Below are 13,752 nucleotides of genomic sequence, written 5' to 3'. Positions count from 1 at the left end.
CTTTAATATTTTAAAAAACGTTGAATTGTCTGGAATTGTTATTCTAATAAATGGAGAGATTATTTGACCCAAGTGAAGCCCTGTTGGCTAGCATTAGGGAAATAATATCGGATCTCTTCAACAATATTTAGATATCTGTCCATGTTTTCCAGTTGTGAATACAACAAAAACTGAAATCAAATCAGAGTACCTCTGAAGATGGATAGCATGATATTTAATCTATTTCAAGGCCACTTGTAATTGCAAGAGATGAATTACTGGCTATGCCATGCTTCTTGGTTGAGGAAGGGGTCACACACATCCTAGCAAGGTTTTCAGATGATGGAGGGGAAGCAAGGCAGCACACTGATGGGGATGGGGAGTGGTTTGGCTCCAGCTTCTGTCAGTAGTTCTGGCCAGATCAGGACAGATCATCCACTTCATGGCAGTGAAAAGTATAAGGAAATGCCTTACTCTGCTAACTCTAACAATTTGGGTGGATGAAGAGCACAAATTACTGTCTTGGAATCTCCAAGTTTGAGTTCAGCGTGGGTTGTTCAGCATATTTCTTCCTTTCTGTCAGCTAGCTAACCTCTTTCAGTAATTTTTAGGTATTGTTTGGCTGGGTTTTATATATGCTACTTTCTTAATTCTGTAAAACAGCATCACGAAGGCACCAACTGTGCAAACTTCACATCCTGCAGGTAGGAATTACATCTGATGGCAAGTTCAAAAGAACAATATTCCAGTGAATAGCTAATTCGTACAGCTGTTACGCTTATTCCCACCATCAAGGGAGGAGTGTGTCTCTGGTATACTATAGTTGTGCTGATGTGCTCAGAAAACCCATCAGCTCTTTAAAAACGCTGTATTTGCCACCATTCTTCATGACGATGGTATTGCTGGTAATTCAATGGTGGGACTTTGGTCCTGTTGTTCTTAGGCCTCATTGTTGAGCGGTGAGGGAGGTGCTCTGAGCTCTGCTCTTTAAGCTCTGGCGCAGGGGCACAGAAAGGGTAATACTGCTGGTAAGAAGCATCATCTTGGATGCAGAAGGTGCAGCGTATGCATTATCGGTAGCTTTCGTACCGATTACAGCATGTCTATGAATTACAGTCATTGCAGAACACACTTTATTTATTAAATAGTTTCTCTGTAAAAGAGATACTGTTTCAAGTAGTGGTTTAAGAGTAGATCGCTTGCTGTCATCAGAAAGGGAGACTGTCAGTGGTACTGGAAAGTAACAAATTCAGTTCTGGCCAAAGGAAAAATATTTCATTCAGCACACAAATTAGTCTGTGGAGCTCATTGCAGCAGTACATTGTTGAGGCTAAAACTTCATGGGTCAAAAGTAATCTGATACTTATGTGTTATGAGAGTAGTAATTGTTATACAGACAAATCCTGCACATGACAACAAACTTTTAAGGCCTTTTTGAAGGGACAGACAGCTTCCTTGAGCTTAAGGTATCCCTAAGTGTAAAGGGTAGTAAGAAGGACTACTCTTCTTGATGATTATTTTGCAAATTTGTCTTCAAGGCTTTATTCTGCTAATCCGGGAATGCCTGGAACTGGACAGTACAGATGGTAGGATACCATGTGAATGAGTTTAAGGCCAAGTTCAGCATGACACTTTTATGTCCTTTATAATTTTGAAATGTTTTAAATAACTATGATTCTTTCCAGACCACAAACCAATTATGAATATCCCACTAAAACCAAGGTATTATATTAAGGTTATTACACTGGCAATAAAATATTAGGTAGAAACATATTCTGCAATGCAGGCAGGCTACTTAAAGTAAATGCAAGCTTTAGATGGGGTTGAGGAATAATGAAGACTTTATTATTTTTTTTTCCCTGGAGGTATCTTCAAGAACTATAACACATAGATTAGACCTAGTTGCTATTTGGATGTATCAGACAGAGTGGCAAATCTTTAACCTGTTCTCAAATCATGTTCTATTTAAACAAAGGCCAGCATTATCTCATTTTGGACTGAAGTTTATCTGCTGCTTTGTTTGTCTGAACCTTTGTCCTTGTTGAGAAACTGAAGAGAGGTTAGAGACCTCTGCCAGTGCTCAACCCTTGCTCCACAGAAGTGTGACTCGTAAATGGGCAGCTGAGTTTCCATGATAGGGGTCAGATACAGGTGGATTGAGAGGTGCTCTAGCAGCCTGTTGACGTTATTGTGTCATTTACAGATAAAAAGGCTGTGTATTATCCAGTCCTACTCTACCGTGCCTGAAGTGCTGGGCCGCTCTGGTACAGAGCAGCCTTGACTCTGTTGGTTTGTAGTGTTGGTGTTCCCTTGTGGGATCAGGGCACAGCCGGGCCTTGGCAGGGCTACCTGCACCTTTTCTGATTGCTTCTGAATATGTGTGCAATGCCACAAGCTAGAGTGAGAGAAACTGAGCTGGTGGGTTGTGGTTGCAAACAGACAAGTAATTCAAAACAATCATTACCTCTCCTAAATTACTAAGTTTCTCTTTGTGCGCAAAAAGGTAATATTTAGATCCTTACCTGTTCTGTTAGTCCCAATTTTTTTAAAAAATTCAGTTTATTTATGCATTTGGTGTCCACAGTTCATGAGCAAAAAGACAACTCAGCAAACATCTGTAGTTGATGGACAAAATGCTGATACTCTATGAGGGAGTTACTGTTCACTATCCATTCAATTTTCAAATACCAATAAATTAATTAATATGAGTGTATTACTGTTATAAGATGTTATCTTTTGATTCTGTGGAAATGGAGGAAGACTTGTCAGCAATAGAAGATCTGAAAAGAAACTGTTAAAAACAATCCAAGCATCATAACTTTGGGCATCTTTTTGCATTTTCACCTATGTGCTGGAGTTTTTTTGGCCTGAGCTCCACACTCTTTTGTTGCAGTATCAGAAACTGGCCTCTGAGGCAGGCATGACTGACCTGATGTGGTATACAGTTTATAAATAGCTCTAGAAAATTAGGGCGTACTCCCAGTTAGGGCTGAGCTCTGTGTGTTGGAATTGCGTTGTTGGACCAGGGCTGGCTTGGTATGGCATGCCGCCGCCAGGAGCTGAGGTGCGTTGGGAGCGGTTCATGAGCTCAGGATTGGAATAGTAGAGGAGGGAATAGGGAAGACTAAAAGGAGATGAGTGCATTTTAGCTGGTGCCTTCTGTTTTTTTGTTTTCCTCATTACCAAATTCACTCAGTGTATGTTAATTAGTTTAGATTTTTTGCTACCTCCTTGACTTGTATTATCTCAGAGTCCCAGTGACAGGATGTGAGACATGTTAGATAAAGATTTTTGCATACAGGCTGATGGAAGAATACAGTGCAAATGGAGAGAAAGCCTTTTCCTAAAAGTATCCAAATAGAATATGTTTAGATGCCAAAGACACCTTTGTGTCACAGCTATTACTTCAGAATGATGGTTTATTTTATAATGTACTGGAGAGAAATCAATGCTGCTGAAAAGTTACAGTTTCTGTATAGGTATGTAATATTCTCATATCTGTCCTCTTTTAGCATATGGTTGTTGTGCACAGTGCTTTGTTGCTGTCTGTCTCTTCTCTTCCCACCCATATTTCTTCATATCCTGTCCTTTGTCCTCAATGCTGAAATTAAAATTTATTTAATATTGCTAAAACTAGTGATTCTGGTTTTGGCATATTGGAGAATAAATTTGTAGTGGGAATTGTTTTCATCCAAGCTGAAATTTTGTCTGCTTTCCTGCAATTTCTTGTGTGCTACAGTTGAAAGGATAGTGGACATGTATTAGTGCATATGTGGCTGGAGAGGATACATGGAAGTGAGAGGCAGAAGCTGATATTGTCTTTCCCTGTGTTTTTAAGACAGAAACTAAATATAGTGAGTGTTAAACAGATGGCTATGTTGTCACATAATAAATATTTGAAGAAAATTAAATTATGTCCTGCCTGTTTGCTGACGACAGTTCCAGCCCCCATAGTAACAGCAGTAATAATAATAGGAGAATTTACAATGTATTTATTTTTTAATTTTCAAAGTGAGGTACCTAGGAAGGTTGTATAAGGATTTTTTTTTTTAATGTGGGAAAGATCAAGTGATGTGCCTGAGGTCATCCAGCATGGCAGCGAGTCTCTTGAAAGAGCATGCAGATCCCCTTGACTTCCAGACAATACATTTCTATTTTAAACCATGCTGACTTGCAAATACTTACTTGAGCATTTCCTTCAGAACTTCATTGTTTGATTTTTTTTTTTCTTAATTCCAACCGAATTGTTTGTAAATGTTAACTTGCCAAGAGGAGATAATAAAACCAGACTTGCGTTCCTGTCCAGTGTACATGAGCAACAGGCTTGCTATGGAAAACCTACACTGAAGGCCCTCCTGAGAGTTTTGTTCTGAAGAGGAGAAGGTGGTGGATGCCAGAGAGATGATGAAGACTCAGCTGAAATGAGAGGATTTATTTATACAGCTGAGCTTCATCTTGTGATATTAATAGCATACAGGCATTTCTTTTGGATAGAGGGGATGGATTCTGTATTTAGCTGAGGTCGGTGTGCTACTCTTTCTGGCATGAGCCAGAAAATCCCATTGCCATTTAGCTGTTCGTGTACATTACCTTATCTTTACTGGGAAGACTCTTATTATTTTCTTCTGTAAATCATTCTGATGTTGCTAGATTGAAAGCTGTGTATGAAAGATATAGGATGAGAGCAAAAACTGTAACATCTCACTCAAAGGTGAGAAGGTTGAACAGTAGATCGGATCCACGTCAGCAGAAAAGTTAATCCTGCCCGTGGTCCATCCCCTTTTCTTAGGACTCCGCAGACATGCTGGAAAGCAAGTTGAGTTTATGTAATTGTCCCAATTACCCATTTCTTGCCAACTTTTACTTTCTGTCCTCTGACTGGAAGTAATTGTATCACGTGATAGAAGTGGAATTGACTCTTATCACATGATAATTTGTGTGATGGGAGTAGTTTGCTGTTGTATTGCAGTAGAGCAGATAATCTGGAGTGAGAGTGGGATGTGGGGGTTTTTTTCCAGTTGGGGAGAGAACAAGGCCTGGGATTTTTCACTGCCTCCGTAAAAAATTGTCATTTGCCCCAGCTTAAAGATATATTAATAGCATCCTGATCTCTTACATGCACGGTTGGTTCTGTTGCCTGGATACAAACATAAAGTGATTGGAAAGCTATCATTAATATAAAACGAACAAAATAGGTCATAAAAGTACCTAGTTAGATGTTTTTCCTGTGTGCCCACCGTGCACATCAGTACTTGGCTCTTTTTCTTGCTTGTTGCAGATTGTGCTTTGCTGTAATGCTGCATTAGGCTTTTCACTAAACTGCAAGTATAACCTCCATGATATTTTCTGCCAGCTCGCTCTCTGTGTTTTTTTCCCTGTTCTTTGAAATAAACCCGTATCAGTTTTTCTCACATCATTTGTACCCTTCTGTAATCCATTACCTTGTGTGTGTCTTTGATCAAATGCTGTCTGGTCGTCTTAACTTCTTTCAGTACACAATTGTATTTTTAGTTTCAGTGTGCTGCATTACTCTTCTTGGTAAATATGTGCACTGTGTCGCATGAAAGAGTGTTAAACATTGCCACAAAAGCCCCTTGTTTTTTAACATCTCCCTAGGGTCTTGTAATGGATTTGTTAGGGCTCTGGGGAGATGTCCCTTTCTAACCTAGTTTCTGGTTCAGCTGTTTTCTTCTCCATCATTTCCTGCAGTGTTTCCGATTTTCTTCATGAAAATATATGCTCACTTCTGATGGGTGCAAGTCTTACCTCTTTTTGCATGCTTTTTTCAAGTGTAGATGAAAATGTCTGTGACAGGTTTGGTAGTTTGGTTTCTTCATTTAATCCTCTGATTCTTAAAGTCTGTTCACATATAGAAGAGCTATACTTTAACTTAAGGTGTGATTTTTCTCTTTCTAGCTGCTGTTCTAATAGCACTCTGTGTGATACTTTTGTTTTAAGGGTGAAGTAAGTAAAGCAATTTTTTAGTTCTCATGACTTAATAACCAACTGCTAGAGTTGGACTGCAGTGACTGAGTTCTTAGTTTGCCTCAGTTGCGAAATAAATTGTTCACTTAAACCCTGTCTGTGTAGGCCTGTGGTATGAACTGGCAGAGGACGAGGAGGAATGAAAACAGTGATATTGGCTTCCTAAATTGAGTACAGCAAAGAATGAATGTGTTTCTTACTTTCATGTGGAGAATTGTTACATGTTGTTTAGCCACCACTATTTCTGTGAATAAGTGTTAGGTGCAGACATCTTACATCTGTGTTACATGGTGATTAGGGAAAGGAATGCAGGAGGATTGTTTTGTGATTAATATGCTCTAACTGGGATTAGAAAAATTTGACCTAGGTCCCTTGCTCTGCTTGTCATGTGAACTTTGGTAGTTTATTTCATTGCTGCCTCAGTTCTGTTTTTGTCAAATTAGGATAATACTTCTGTTCTAATACTTGCATGCTATCTGTGTTTCTTTTGAAAAACATGTGGGACAGGGATTGTCTTTTGTTAGGCATACAGAAATCTGATTATGTATACAGATACAGTTGTGTGCTGGTATATGTGTTTGGATAGATAAACAATATGTAGCAATCCTAACCTTGGCTGAAGCCTTTTGGTGTGTGCCTTACTGTAAATAGCAATGAGAATATAGTTGAAACAAATGATATGATGCTTTCTCAACAATTTGGTCACAAAGTATGGCTTCCTGGTTTTAACTGTAGGTGACGTTTTTAGGTCTTGCCATAAATACGGTATGATAGCTTTCAGAGCTCATATGTCCATGCAAAAATACATAAAAGAAAAATTTCTACCTGTCATGTCATGACTTTATTTCTTTGGTATCGTAATTCATTTCATTATAAAACCCAGTCTCCTTTTCAGCTTACTTTGTGTCATAAAATGCACTTAGGAGAAATAAAAAAAGAAGAAGAAAAGAATGCCGTATCCAGTCAGAGTAATGATATGTGGAATACAGTGTTCTGTTTCCAGTAGCACCTGATGATCAGTTGTTTTGGAGGAAGTGATAAAATCTCCATAATGGACAATTATGTAATTATGAGTGAGAGTTTCAGAAACACTTAAGAGATTTAAGCACACACATCTCACTGAAAGGCAAGGAGGTTAAAAAAACCCAACAAACTGTATAAATACCTATCTCCTTTGTGTTTGTAGAAACTAAAGATGTGTATGTTTTCATATTTATTGCTGGCTTTTACTAAAATACTGCTCTGATAATGGATTACATGGGTATACATGGCTTCTTCTCCCTTAATTCCTGCCTTCCACTTTAAATAACTTGACTTTTAATTTTACTGTGTTTTGTTGTTGCTTAAGGTAAACATCTTGTTTAGGCAAGATTTATCAGCTGCACAAATATTGAACAGCAAAGGCTAGCTAAGTAGTAGGCTTACGGAAAAGAAGCAGGTGTTGTAGTGGATCATAACTTGCACATGAGTCAACAATGCAAATAATGTATATGAAGGAGCCCGGCATCTTAGACGTGTAGTCTTCCTCTCTACTGTGTACTGGAGCAATGGACTGCTGCAGCTGTTTTTGCACTCCATACTTGATGAAAGGTGAAGACCAACTGGAAGTATCTCAGGAGAAAGCAATAGCAATGAAAATGTGACCCACAAGGAAGGAATGAAACCATCGGGGTTGTTCAGGCTGGAGAAGTTAAAATAATTCAAAAATTTCAAAGTGTGGTGCACAGAGAAAAAGAACAATTTCTCCTCCATGTTCACACAGGGTAAGACCAGAACTAAAGGGCTTAAATTGCAGCATTAGAATAGACTTCAGAAAAAAACTTTCCAACAGTGCAAGCAGTTAAGTAATAGACTGGATTGTGTAGGGACCTTCTGGATGCTCTGTCCTGGCAGATGCTAGCAGAGTTAACGGACAAATGCGTTGGGAAACCATTAGATATCACTGATCCCACCTGAAAGAATTTCCTTCCAAGCCTGTTCCCTCTGATTTTAGGGGTACAGAAAACATTTCTGTGTAGCTTCCCCAGAGTTTTAAGCTTAGTCTTTGTCCTGACAATTTTCATTGAGTTTTCTTGAAGATTTTTCTTTCTGGTAAATACAGTTTCAGTCAAGGTGGGCTGAAACACATTAAAGGTGAAGGTTTGTGTTAAGAAAGTGTATGTTAAAGAATGTTTTATATATAATGTCAATATTATTTTTTCTAAATGTCTTGTTTACTTTTTTGCCATACTGATCAAATGACTGTTTTCACTGACACACAACATAAATTCTTAGAGAGTAACTACAGGTAATTTACAGCTTATCATTAAAAACCTCTCTCTCTCTGTTTTTTATTTCTTTCTCATTTTATTTGTTGCTGTTGCCCCAAACTGCCCAACAGCTCTCTCTGTTAGAATCTCCTAAACTAATCCACATTACTGTGTGTTTAGCCAACTTCACTAAAAGTTGTGCTCAGTTGAAGTTTTATTTCAGTTTTTCTTTCTTTTGCAACTATTTAATAACAACCTGAAAGGAAATAGATGCAAATCTTTGAGAGCTCCACAAATACCCTTCTTCCACGCTCAAAACTGATCAGTGATTCTTGTTTTGTTTCTTTTTGCTAGTTTCCCATTTGTGACAGTACTTTGTTCTTCTTGCCTGCACAGTGACTTGAGTAGCCCTTTGTGAACGACTTGACAAAATCTTTTGAGAAAGTTCCAATAAACAATGTGTTCTTGTATTCCTTTACTCCATTGGTTTTTTTTTCTAATCCTTGCAAGAATTCAGCTCCTTAACAGATCTACCTTGTGTTCAATTCATCTTGTCCCCTCAACTATGCAGAAATCTTCAGTGTTCACATGCTCAGAATGATTCTCCTTCCCTCTGTTCTTGAAGTCTTTGGGTTTTTGCAGATTTCCCAGTTTACAGGATTTCAGGTTTACTTTCCTATGCTGAGGTGGTGCTTATGAATGGGAATACAGGGCCAATATCCTGTGGACGTTTTTCAGTGGTGTAAGTTCTTACACAGTCCCACTCTTCCCCTGTCCCTGCATAATCTGGTGCATAGTGCCATTACAAGTATCTGTGCAGATGCACAAAGCACTAAATTTAAAATAGAAAAATACCTGGCTCATCACACTGTATGCCAACACAGGGCAGCGGCGGCACAACAAAAGCAATGTGTGGCTGGTTAATGTGTGGGAAAGGGAACAGAAAAAAGGGAGATTCCTGCCAGCTTCTGGCAGTGCTTATTGGCTTTATCTGTGTATCTTACCTGGCTTAAGGTATTTCAGGTTGTCTGGTTTGGTCTTTTCCTTTTGCATTAGGTAATTTAGGCTGAGAGTAGGAAATTTTCAACAGAAAGTCACAGAAATGTAAGCACAGTAGTGCTGAACAACATCATGTTTAGCCCTGTGGAGGCCTTGTCTCATTGTATCTTACTGAGAAATGTATGTTTTTAACACCTTTATTACAGGCTTGTTTGTTTGTTTTTTAAGCTTCTAAGATGCTGAATGTGGGAGGTGAATCAGATGTAGATAAAGACACTAGCACAGAAGAACTAGAGATACTAGAAAGAATGAGAGCTTATCAAAATTAGGTTATTTCCCATTTGTGGGGAGGCACTGGAGAGAATGCAGTCAAAAAAAGCTTAACCTGAAATGTGTTTGTGTGTGAACCAGGGGAATAGTGAAAGTGGAAAAGCACTAGTGGTTTTCCAAGCACCAGAAGCCTTTGGGGTGGGTAGATGCACAGCAGATAAATCAATTTGCAGATGTGTCATGGCAGCAAAAAAGAAATTAATATGGGTTTTGGTTTGTCCTGGTTTTGGCTGGGATAGAGTTAATTTTCTTACTAGCAGCTGGTATAGTGCTGTGATTTAGGATGAGAATAATGTTGATACCACACTGCTATTTTAGTTGTTGCTAAGCAGTCAAGGACTTTTCAGCTTCTTATACTGTACTGCCCTGCCAACGGGAAAGCTGAGGATGCACAAGAAGCTGGAAGGGGACACAGCCAGGACAGCTGACCCCAACTGGCCAAAGGGATATTTCATACCATATGACATCATGCTCACTATGTAACTGGAGGGTTTGCCGGGAGGCAGCGCAGCTCAGGAACTAGCTGAGTATCGGCTCTGGGTGGTGAGCAATTGTGCTGTGCACTACTTGTTTTGTATATTCTTCTACTACTACTACTACTATTATTATTACTACGTATTTTCCTTTTCTGTCCTATTAAACTGTCTTAACCCATGAGTTTTACCTTTCTCTTTTCAATTCTCTCCCCATCCCACTGGGGTGGGGTGGGGTGGGGGTCTGGTCAGCACACAGCTGTGTGGTTGTTTCAGCTGCTTCCTGGATTAAACCATGACAGGTTGTACAAATTAAAGAGAAGTTTCTTCTTGAACAACTGTGAGAGTTAATGTGCCAAGTGTCCAGGTCCAAACATACTGTTTCTAGACAGATGTAAACAAAGTGAAAAGAGTTGAGGGATGAATAAGTACAGACCAAGGGACCAACAGGCAAATATGCCTACCTTGGTTATGTGATAACTAGAAGTGTAGCTGAGAGATGTGATAGGAGTCTACAAATATTTGAGAGGCACATACTTGAAAGATAGAAACTAATTAATTTAGTAAGGTGAGAAGGGGCATGACTAGAAACAAGGGAATGAGAGTATAAAATATATTGAAGTATGGAATAGTCTGCCCCATGGAAAGGTTGGAAGAACAAATATGTAAGAACAAATATATAAGAGTGGTAGAAAGATTCAGGAAATAGTCTAACATCAAAGAGTCAGCTTTCTGATGAAAATAGATTGAATAAATTAGTAAGTCTCTTTTACCCATTTAATTTATGTTTGCTTTTGAGGTATTAAGGCAAGTTGGCAACCTCTCTTAACTCTTTAATTTGCCTCCCTAATGCTTCCTGCTGGTTCAAATCTACATTATTGCATACCAATCTTAGATGCTGTCTTTCTTTAGAAAAATGTTTAAAAAAGGAACAGTTGGGCAAACGACGTAAAAAGATATAAAGGGAGAAAGAAGGTGAATGAGCTTTGGGAATGACTTTGAAGAACATTGTCTTGCTCCATTCTGCCTAAAAGCTGTAGCTGCAAATAAATGGGAGCAAACTAGTACCAGGTACAGAGGTCTAGTTGCACTGTTTTGTTCCTGTTTGCATCTAGGTGTATGATGGTGAGTGAGCTCCCAGATTGTGAGTTACTATTTGTGTTACATGTGGCCAACCTAAAATTGATGGGATGGTAAGAACAGGAACAAAACCTTTTTAGCACAGAGGAAGGCAGCAGAGAATTTTTCCTTAGTGAAACAAAGTGCATCTTAAATGGCAGCCAGAAAGTCAGTTTGACTGCATCTGAGAGGATGGAGAGCAGCCGTAAGCTGCTCCATTTGGCTTGTGTGATAGGGTAAATAGTAAAAGGTGTTCAGGTTCACCGCTACTGTCGGCGGCTTCTTTTCTGGATAGATGCCTGCTAGGCTCTGGTGTGGTGAAGGAAGACGAGCAGAAGTTGCATGGAACTGCTGCCCGTGTCGCTCTCTCGTGAGAGGAATGACATGGCTATGCTTGGCATTTGCTGGCTGATTCCTGTTGGCTGGAAGGCGGCCCTGGGATTAATTTGAGGAGATTATTTAAAGAATTTGGGAAGTGTACCAGTTTTGGAGTTTTCCTTTGTAAAACAAAACCCCCTAAACCTTAATTTTCAAACAGCACTAAAATAATTTTATGATGCTACCTTGCATTTCTGCATATGGTCTCTATGTGCAGTCTGTACAAGGATTTAAGCCGCTGTCTGAGCTCCGGTATCGAGGACTTCATCTGAGGGTGTATTTTAACTTTTTCAGTATGAAGAAGGGTCTTCACGTGAAATTTAGACCCAAGTTCTCAGTGCCGTGATGCTTAGGATCGTGGAAGGTGCAGCTGACTGATGGACTGTCAGCTCTTAAAACAAGCCCGGAGATTCTTAGCATATTCTTCCCCTTCCTACTTTACCTTTTATATAATTGGGGATCAGTTTCAGTGATTAAGAAATATCTTTTTCACTTTCACTTGCCTTGTTTTTAAGGAGGCACAATAGTATGTGCATTGTCTAGTTGAATAATTTGTGTTTAGAACAAAGTGATTGTTTGCTCAGCCTATGTGCAATGATCTTCATACTTGTATAAAATAAAGTGATCTTTCTTTCCTGTGAATCTCTAATCCTATCTAAGACCTATTTTACTGTTTGTTTGGGGGTTTTTTTTCCGCAGCTGGAGGGTGTGCTTGTGAGCCAGGCATTGTTGGCTTTGCTTTGTGTGCTGGCTTCTGAACAAAGGTGCCGCTGAAAAGGTGAGTACTTAACTTCCATCCTCTTTGATGTAGATTTACGTTCAGAGGAACTGATATATGTAGACTCACCAAACCTGTCGCCATAAACTGTGTCTAGATTTGCAATGGAGAAAATCTAATCTACCAGCTCATAAAATCGTGTCAAAGCACTGTTAGATTTTAGGCTAGTGTAAATTGTGTGGCATTCTGCAACACTGCAGACCAGAGAAGCTAAAAGGTAGGCGTGTTTCGTATCTTGAACAGATCTGAATTTTGAGCTAAAGAAATCTCTGCTACTCTGAAAATAAACAGAAATAAAAATATGACTCTTACCCAATGACCACCATGGGAAGGGATGGCTGAGAGGAGTGCATGACTGCCCATTTCCTACATATTGGGTGAATTCTTCATCAAATCTAATGTCTACCACATCAGCTGTTTTCTGAAAGTACCTGAGGTATCTGAGTGTTAACTGGCGGTGTGGGGGGGAAAGCAGCAGGCTTTTATCAAATCAAGAAAGCTACTCATGAGATGGGGGATAAGTTTAATGGTATTGCTCTGCTGTGAGTACTTCAGCAGGAATTTCTCAAAGTCTTTCCTTTCAGTCAGTGAAATGCTGAGTGTGCCAGGCATGCAGAGGTGGGGGGGTCGTTTTACAAGTGTTTCCAATTGGCAGTGAATAGAGTAAAACAACAGAGGATTAGCACAGAAGGAAACTTTAAAACATCTAAGTGCTTTATGGTTGAGAAATAATGTTTGTGTTTTATCTGCATGCAAACAAAACTTTGTTTATAGGAGAGTATTAGTACTTTAAGGAAGGGTAGATGAAAGTAAATGTGTGATACTGTAAAGTCTATATTGATCTGTTTTCGATGAGACTGCATTAACCACCAGAAATGGGGATGTCATGCGTAAGGTTTGAAGATTGTTCTTTGGGAGCATCCATAAAACTTTATGCTGACAGATGTTATGTGTGTGTTGGTCTTCTGCAGACAATTTTCCTTATACATGTTCTGTATTTAAAAATGCTGGTGTTATCTACTTCTACTTGTAAAACCACTCTGCATTAGAGGTCATTAGCTTAATATATTAGGAACCAAAGAGATTCATGGGTAAAATATTATAGAAACTTCCAACTAGTAGCCTAAAAAGGCTTTTTATATACAAGAAAGTATATAAAGTAAATATCTTGACTTTATGAAGAGAAATATCTTGGAATGTTTAAGATTAAAAGCAAATATTTTATATTTCATTAGAAAGCTAGACTTTTATACTTGATAAAACTTGAACATACTGAGATACCTAGACATAAATTTTGTCAGTTACTGTTGTTTGCTTAATTTTTCCTGTAGTAAAGTTTTTAATAGAGATATCACTATCATATTAAGATAAATGTGATTATTATGTATATATTTAATAAAATATTAATTACCTATAATCATAATTTAAGTATTGCCTTGTCTTGTAAGAAGCTGTTAAACAT

General features: G+C 38.7%; 1 protein-coding gene across 1 annotated transcript in view; it reads left to right on the top strand.

Moving 5' to 3' along the window:
* NDST2 (N-deacetylase and N-sulfotransferase 2) overlaps positions 1-13,752 on the top strand; it is a 136,653-nt gene that overhangs the window by 16,231 nt on the left and 106,670 nt on the right. Inside the window, 1 exon segment of the mRNA XM_075758595.1 lies at positions 12,212-12,290. The gene's annotated coding sequence lies outside the window, so the exon portion shown is untranslated.

The sequence above is a fragment of the Balearica regulorum genome, chromosome 7, assembly GCF_011004875.1.
Source record: "Balearica regulorum gibbericeps isolate bBalReg1 chromosome 7, bBalReg1.pri, whole genome shotgun sequence".
Taxonomy (NCBI): Eukaryota; Metazoa; Chordata; class Aves; order Gruiformes; family Gruidae; genus Balearica; species Balearica regulorum.
The sequence above is the reverse complement of the archived record's forward strand: the minus strand, read 5'-3'. Positions and strand labels throughout refer to the sequence as shown.